This window comes from Colobus angolensis, unplaced genomic scaffold (genome assembly GCF_000951035.1).
Source record: "Colobus angolensis palliatus isolate OR3802 unplaced genomic scaffold, Cang.pa_1.0 Scaffold6, whole genome shotgun sequence".
Lineage (NCBI taxonomy): Eukaryota > Metazoa > Chordata > Mammalia > Primates > Cercopithecidae > Colobus > Colobus angolensis.
In genome coordinates, this window is record NW_012119598.1 from 12,634,212 (window position 1) to 12,639,813 (window position 5,602).

General features: G+C 40.3%; 1 pseudogene; it reads right to left on the reverse strand.

Moving 5' to 3' along the window:
- Positions 1-5,222, reverse strand: part of LOC105526810 — an 18,122-nt pseudogene extending 12,900 nt beyond the window's left edge.
- Between the last annotated feature and the right edge of the window lie 380 nt (positions 5,223-5,602).

Sequence of the window (5,602 nt, forward strand, 5' to 3'; positions counted from 1 at the left end):
AAAGAAAGAAAGAAAGAAAGAAAGAAAGAAAGAAAGAAAGGAAGGAAGGAAGGAAGGAAGGAAGGAAGGAAGGAAGGAAGGAAGGAAGAAAAGCAAAAAAGAATGGCAGCATGGTCCCATATCCAGGGAATATCTATCTAGGGCAATGTGGGCCCTGAGGAAAGGGCATGCTAGGGTGTTCAAGAACCCACAAAAGGGCAATGAATGCCCAGACAGAGTGAGGGAGAGCGTCTGGGGTCCATTTTGTCAGTCTTTATAAAGACTTTAATTTTTATCGTGAGAGGCTGAAAGGTTTTGTTTTAGCTTCAAACAAAAGTCGTTTCATCTGAAGACAATGAAATCTGCCTTTTATCTTAACAGATTATAGCTGCATCCAGTGGGTTTAATGGATAGATAATAACCAGTTTATATTAAAAGTGGCCCAAAGCCCCAAAAGTTCCAGTGTATGCCATACATGAGATAAGTAGCTCCAGTGGGAATAGCTGAATCATTCACCCATGCATATCTTTCCATACTGAAGTTGACATTCCAGTTCCCAGTTATCTACCCTAGGTGCATGGCCTCCAATCTGATGTCAACATCATATACGTCTTTCCTCTCCTGTCTTTCTGGAGGATACCGTCCCAGACATATGCACAGTTGTTTTCTTTTCAGCGCTGACCCTGAATTTACTCTTCATAATGGAACTCATCAAAGCCAAATCATACCCTTCAAGAAGCAACAGTGATGAAATGTGTTTCAGACTGCCCTTTAGAACAAAACAAAAGCTGCTTCTCTTAATGAGGTAAACCTTTCTCCAGCTCTCTTGCTTTAATTAGTGCTACTACATATATTAAAAGCTGTTTGTACAGGACGTAGAGTCAGTGTCACATAAATATAGAATCAGGACGAGACCAGCAGAAAGGTATAGCAGCAAAAAAATTTGCCTTCTAACTTTTCAACATTTTGGTTAATTCAACAAGGAATCTTTGCAGGGTATTGTCAGAAAAATGCCAAGACTCCATCAAATGCTACCTCCATCTCTGCCACTCCAGTTAACCCCTACAATCCTGTGACCACACACTCATGATTTGTAGATTAATTATTCCAGCTTTCAGAAAATTAATATAGGTTGGTTTCACAAAAGTAAGTATATGACAAGGTGGGCTGCAACAAGAATCAGCAGTCCTGGTTCTAACCCTTGCTCTGCTAAGGGACGGAGCCCTCTTTCCATCTAGAAAGCAGGGTATGGTTGACTACCCTCCCTCCAAGCCCACAAAAGCACAATCCAATTGTTTGCCCTGAATACTATGAGCTTCTGTGACTACACTCTCAGGGACAAGCTTAGGACTTTATGTTTTCAAAACAATTAGTCCCAGTGACTCCTGGGAAAGAGGTTATTTGTGAGGCGATTTGCAGAAAGGAAAGATTTGTTCAAAATCAGTAATATGACAAAGCACACTGAATGCTACAACTCAAATAATCATTTACTTATTTCAAACAGAAGGCATTTCAGTGGCACTATACGTTGTCCCTGGATAACCAGGAGCTTGCTTGTCTAGTGCTCTGAGGTAGAGACAAAATTCTTGATTATAGTTCAGTCAGAAATAACTTGTTCTTTCCCAAGGCCAAGACAGGATATATACACACAATTATTTCATCCAGCCAAACCTTGTGGAACCCTGTGCTAACAAGCCTTCCTTTGCAGTTCCCATGTCGCCAGGTGTACCACGAGGACCTTTGCTGTTAGTATTCACTCCCTAATGACTTCCGAAAAGTTGTAGCTTTAAGAGACTTTGTCCTTTAATTGAGGCACAATTATCTTCTAGTATTAGACCTAAAAAAAAAAAAATACCTGACAGTGAATTGAAGTGAAGGTGGTCACATCTTGGGCTGATTGCTGATTTTTTAAAGGGAGATCAGAAGTGCTGTATACTTATGTCAATTCTGCTTTGTTGGAGGCTCCATAATTTTACGTGTTATCTGTTCTAGAATCCTTATTATAGTTTTTGATCCAAAACCAAAAAAGAAAAAAGAAAAAATAAAAATAAAAAGAAAGGAAGGATGGAGGTGAGGGAGGGATAGAGAGAAGGAAGAAACGAAGGCAGGAAGGTGAGAAAGAAAGAAAGAGAAAGAAAGAGAGAAAGAAAGAGAAAGAAAGAAAGAGAGAGAAAGAGAGAGAGAGAGAAAGAGAGAAAGAAAGAAGGAAAGAAAAGGAGATTGATTTAGAAAACAGAGCAGACTGACCAGTAATATGTGAGGGACTCTCTCTGACATTTCTCTGGGTATCTATCACAGGGTCAGTGGAAGGCAAGGTAGTGTTGGCCCCTGTCCAGAGAACTCATTCCTGCGAATCTTGGAAAATATGTTGTTATAACAAACTTATTGTATATCAGAAACCCCACTATGAAGGGTTAATTCAACAGTCCTTTTACAGAGGAAAATACTTGAGGGCAATTTGTAAATCCTATAGTGTCTCAAAAAGGAGGGTACCCAGCAAAAGATTTTGCAGTCCCTGTGTTTTAGAAATAATGTGATTCTCAAAGGTAGCCCATAATACAAACCACCAAACAAGAGTTGTCCAGCTCCCCAGGGCTTAGGGTGATGGGGCAGAACCATTTAATTCAGAAATCCCACTCCACAATTCAGCAGAAAAACACAGACATGTGTCCTAAGAAATAAACGAAGGACATGAGGAAATCTCTGGTTCTCTTGTCTACCCTAAAAGGTTCAGATATTTGGGGGTTTTAGCACAGCCTAGTTTCATAAATAGTAGACTAGGAAGGTTTGCTCAACCACTGAAGACTACCTACCATGCCTCTCTCTGATTACCGTGGATTTGATGTTAAATGTTTCATGGGATTACCAACTGAAAAACTCTTGACTTCAGAATCACCCAAAGCTTTCACTTCCCGTCTCGAGTCCCAAAACGCCTCTTGAACTCAACCCTGAACCCAGCTGACAGGCTGCATCAGAGAATTTTGAGGACGTTTCTCTCTAAACACAGGCGGATTAGAAAGCAGAGCACCTGCAAATAGATTAATGAACCTTGGCATTGCCAGAGTTGTCAAGACCAACTGTTGAGAATTCCCGTGGAGTGAAGGAGGATGTGAATCTGGCTCTGAGTAGATATCATTACCTATGCTATCTGACTTCCTGCTCACAGGTTTTGCAGCACACTTGGGCTTTTACCCTTCAGCTCAACTGTTTGGTGGCAGTTGGATTGGGGGTGGTTGAGAGTATTGTTTAAAATGCCTCTCTTCGTGGGCAGAGGCCTTGGTGTTTATTCTCGGAGCTGTCTTAGCCATAGAGTGCTTTTTGAAAAATTCATCACACTCGATTCATGTTTATGTACCAGGAAAGGAAGCAGTCGGCTTATGTTCTCAGAAAAAGAACTGGAACTGGTCACTTACAGCATGGCATTTTGGTGTTTAATAGTCATGAGACATAGCAAAGAAGAAAAACAGTGATAACATCCTGTGCTCTAAATGCAGAATCTCTTAGGTCCAAACCCTCAAATCCTTGCTATCCTGATGACCCGCATGAAGAACATTTTCAGTGTATTCTAGTGTCAACCTCTGATTGAAATGTATGATACAAACAGAAAGTGCATGTATTGTAAGTGTACACTCCGTACATCCTTATGAAGTGAACGCACCCATGTAACCATAATAAAGACCAAAAACCAGGACACTATCAGCACCCAGAAACACCACTCATGCCTTTTCCCGTCTAGCCCCTCAGGAGTAACCACTACTCTGGCTTCTAACACCTGGGATTCTTTTTGTTTGTTTTGAACGCTACACAAATGGAATCACACAGTATATACTCTTTTTGCATCTGGCTTTTTTCAAGTATGTAGAGATTGTACAAATATGTCCATATTAACAAGCCTTTTACATCATTGTCCTGTTGACAAGGAAATCGTTCATCTGCAACAGTTTGCTAGTGCAAAGTTTGCTCTCTTCACAGTGAGTAAAGGCATTCACACGGGAAATAAATGTATACATGGCTGCGTTATATGCTTCAGCCTGCCAGTAAGCACGTCCGGTTTTTAACAGGGGGAAAGGAACTTGCACAGTGCCTTTTCCAAAGGAGTAAGATAACATGAGCTTTGCTATGCAATGACAACAAAAAGCTGAACAGCAGGAGGATGAGTTGGGAAATTTCACTGTCTGAGCTAAGGCATAAAGCTAGTGACATGCACAAGAAAGTCAGATTTAGTGGTTGAATGTTGATGTTTCAGAACGGAAAATTAGAGCTTGATGTATAATTGCAGGGAGAGCTGTTTCCTACCACATTTTTTTAGTGTATTCCCAATAAACAGGCTACTCCAGGTGACATCTTACTTCCTGCAGTTTGTAGCTGGCTTAATCAGACAAGTGACTTTTTTAGCCTCTGGTCAAGGAAGGGACAAGCATCATCATCATAATAATAAAATCATCTTTCATGCCTGAGCTGAACTAAAACAGTACAACTTTGTCACTAATGATAAAGCAAGGCAAAGGATTTAGAACAGTCAGAGTCATAATTGCAAGTTGCAAAATAATTAAATGTTATTGTGGTGTGCAAAAAATATTTAGGAGCCAGCTTTACAGCAAATGAATTATGGGATTTTCCAATCACATGCACATGAACAACATATGTAATTGTAGATTTTTTTGACCTTGCATCAAGCCTAACAACTTGGTTCCAAGTGAATCAAGCACTTGTTTGAAAGAAATATAATCAAATATGGATTATTTCAACAACAGCCAAAGAGTTTCTTCCTGAGTTCCCTGCTGGCAAAAAGCAGGGGATTTATGCCACTCATTTCTGAGCAAACCACATTCCTTGAATGTGGCGGATCCCTCCCAGTCTAAACATTATTTTTTAATGTGAAACCTTGCAATTAAATCTTCCTCCCTGAAAAAAGGAAAGTTCACTGAGCAGAGAAACCAACTGCATACCCCATTGAGAATACTGTGATGGGAGGGAGGAGTGTTTTCTGTGGGAAGACCCACTGATGAGACGAAAACAGAAGTACATTTTGGGGGGAGGAGAAGAAGAAAATGCTTGTGCACATCTGGGGATTTCATGTATTCAAACATACACTCAAGGGTGTGTGTGTCTGTGTCTGTGTGTGTGTGTGTGTGTGCACTTGTGCCTGAGAAACAGAAAACACTGCTAATACTCAAAATGTTTTTTATGACAAGGATCAAACTTACATAAGCTTTGCTGTTGATCATATTCCTTTTACTCATGTTTCGCCTTGCTAAGGAGAGGCTTTACTAAGGAAAGCAATGGATTTATTAGTGAAATAATGAAGTGATTCATTGAATTGAAAATGGTGTTTCACAAATAATGTTTCACAAATAAGATTTTCCCTTCTTGAGAATCTTATTTCTTTCACATTGAGCCAGGGTGGCTGTCTCACAGAGGGTCACTTTGGAAGAGGTCCGGAAATGCACGTTTTCTCCTGCCCACTGCATTGATAATAGCCAGGGGATGCTTGGGAACAAGGCCTACCCACTAGAATGTAGTAAGTCTCATAAATATTATACATGTTTATGTCACCTCCCAAAAACATGCCCTCATTATCTTACTAATTTAGGGGGCCTAGTTCCTCAAATTAGGGTAATTT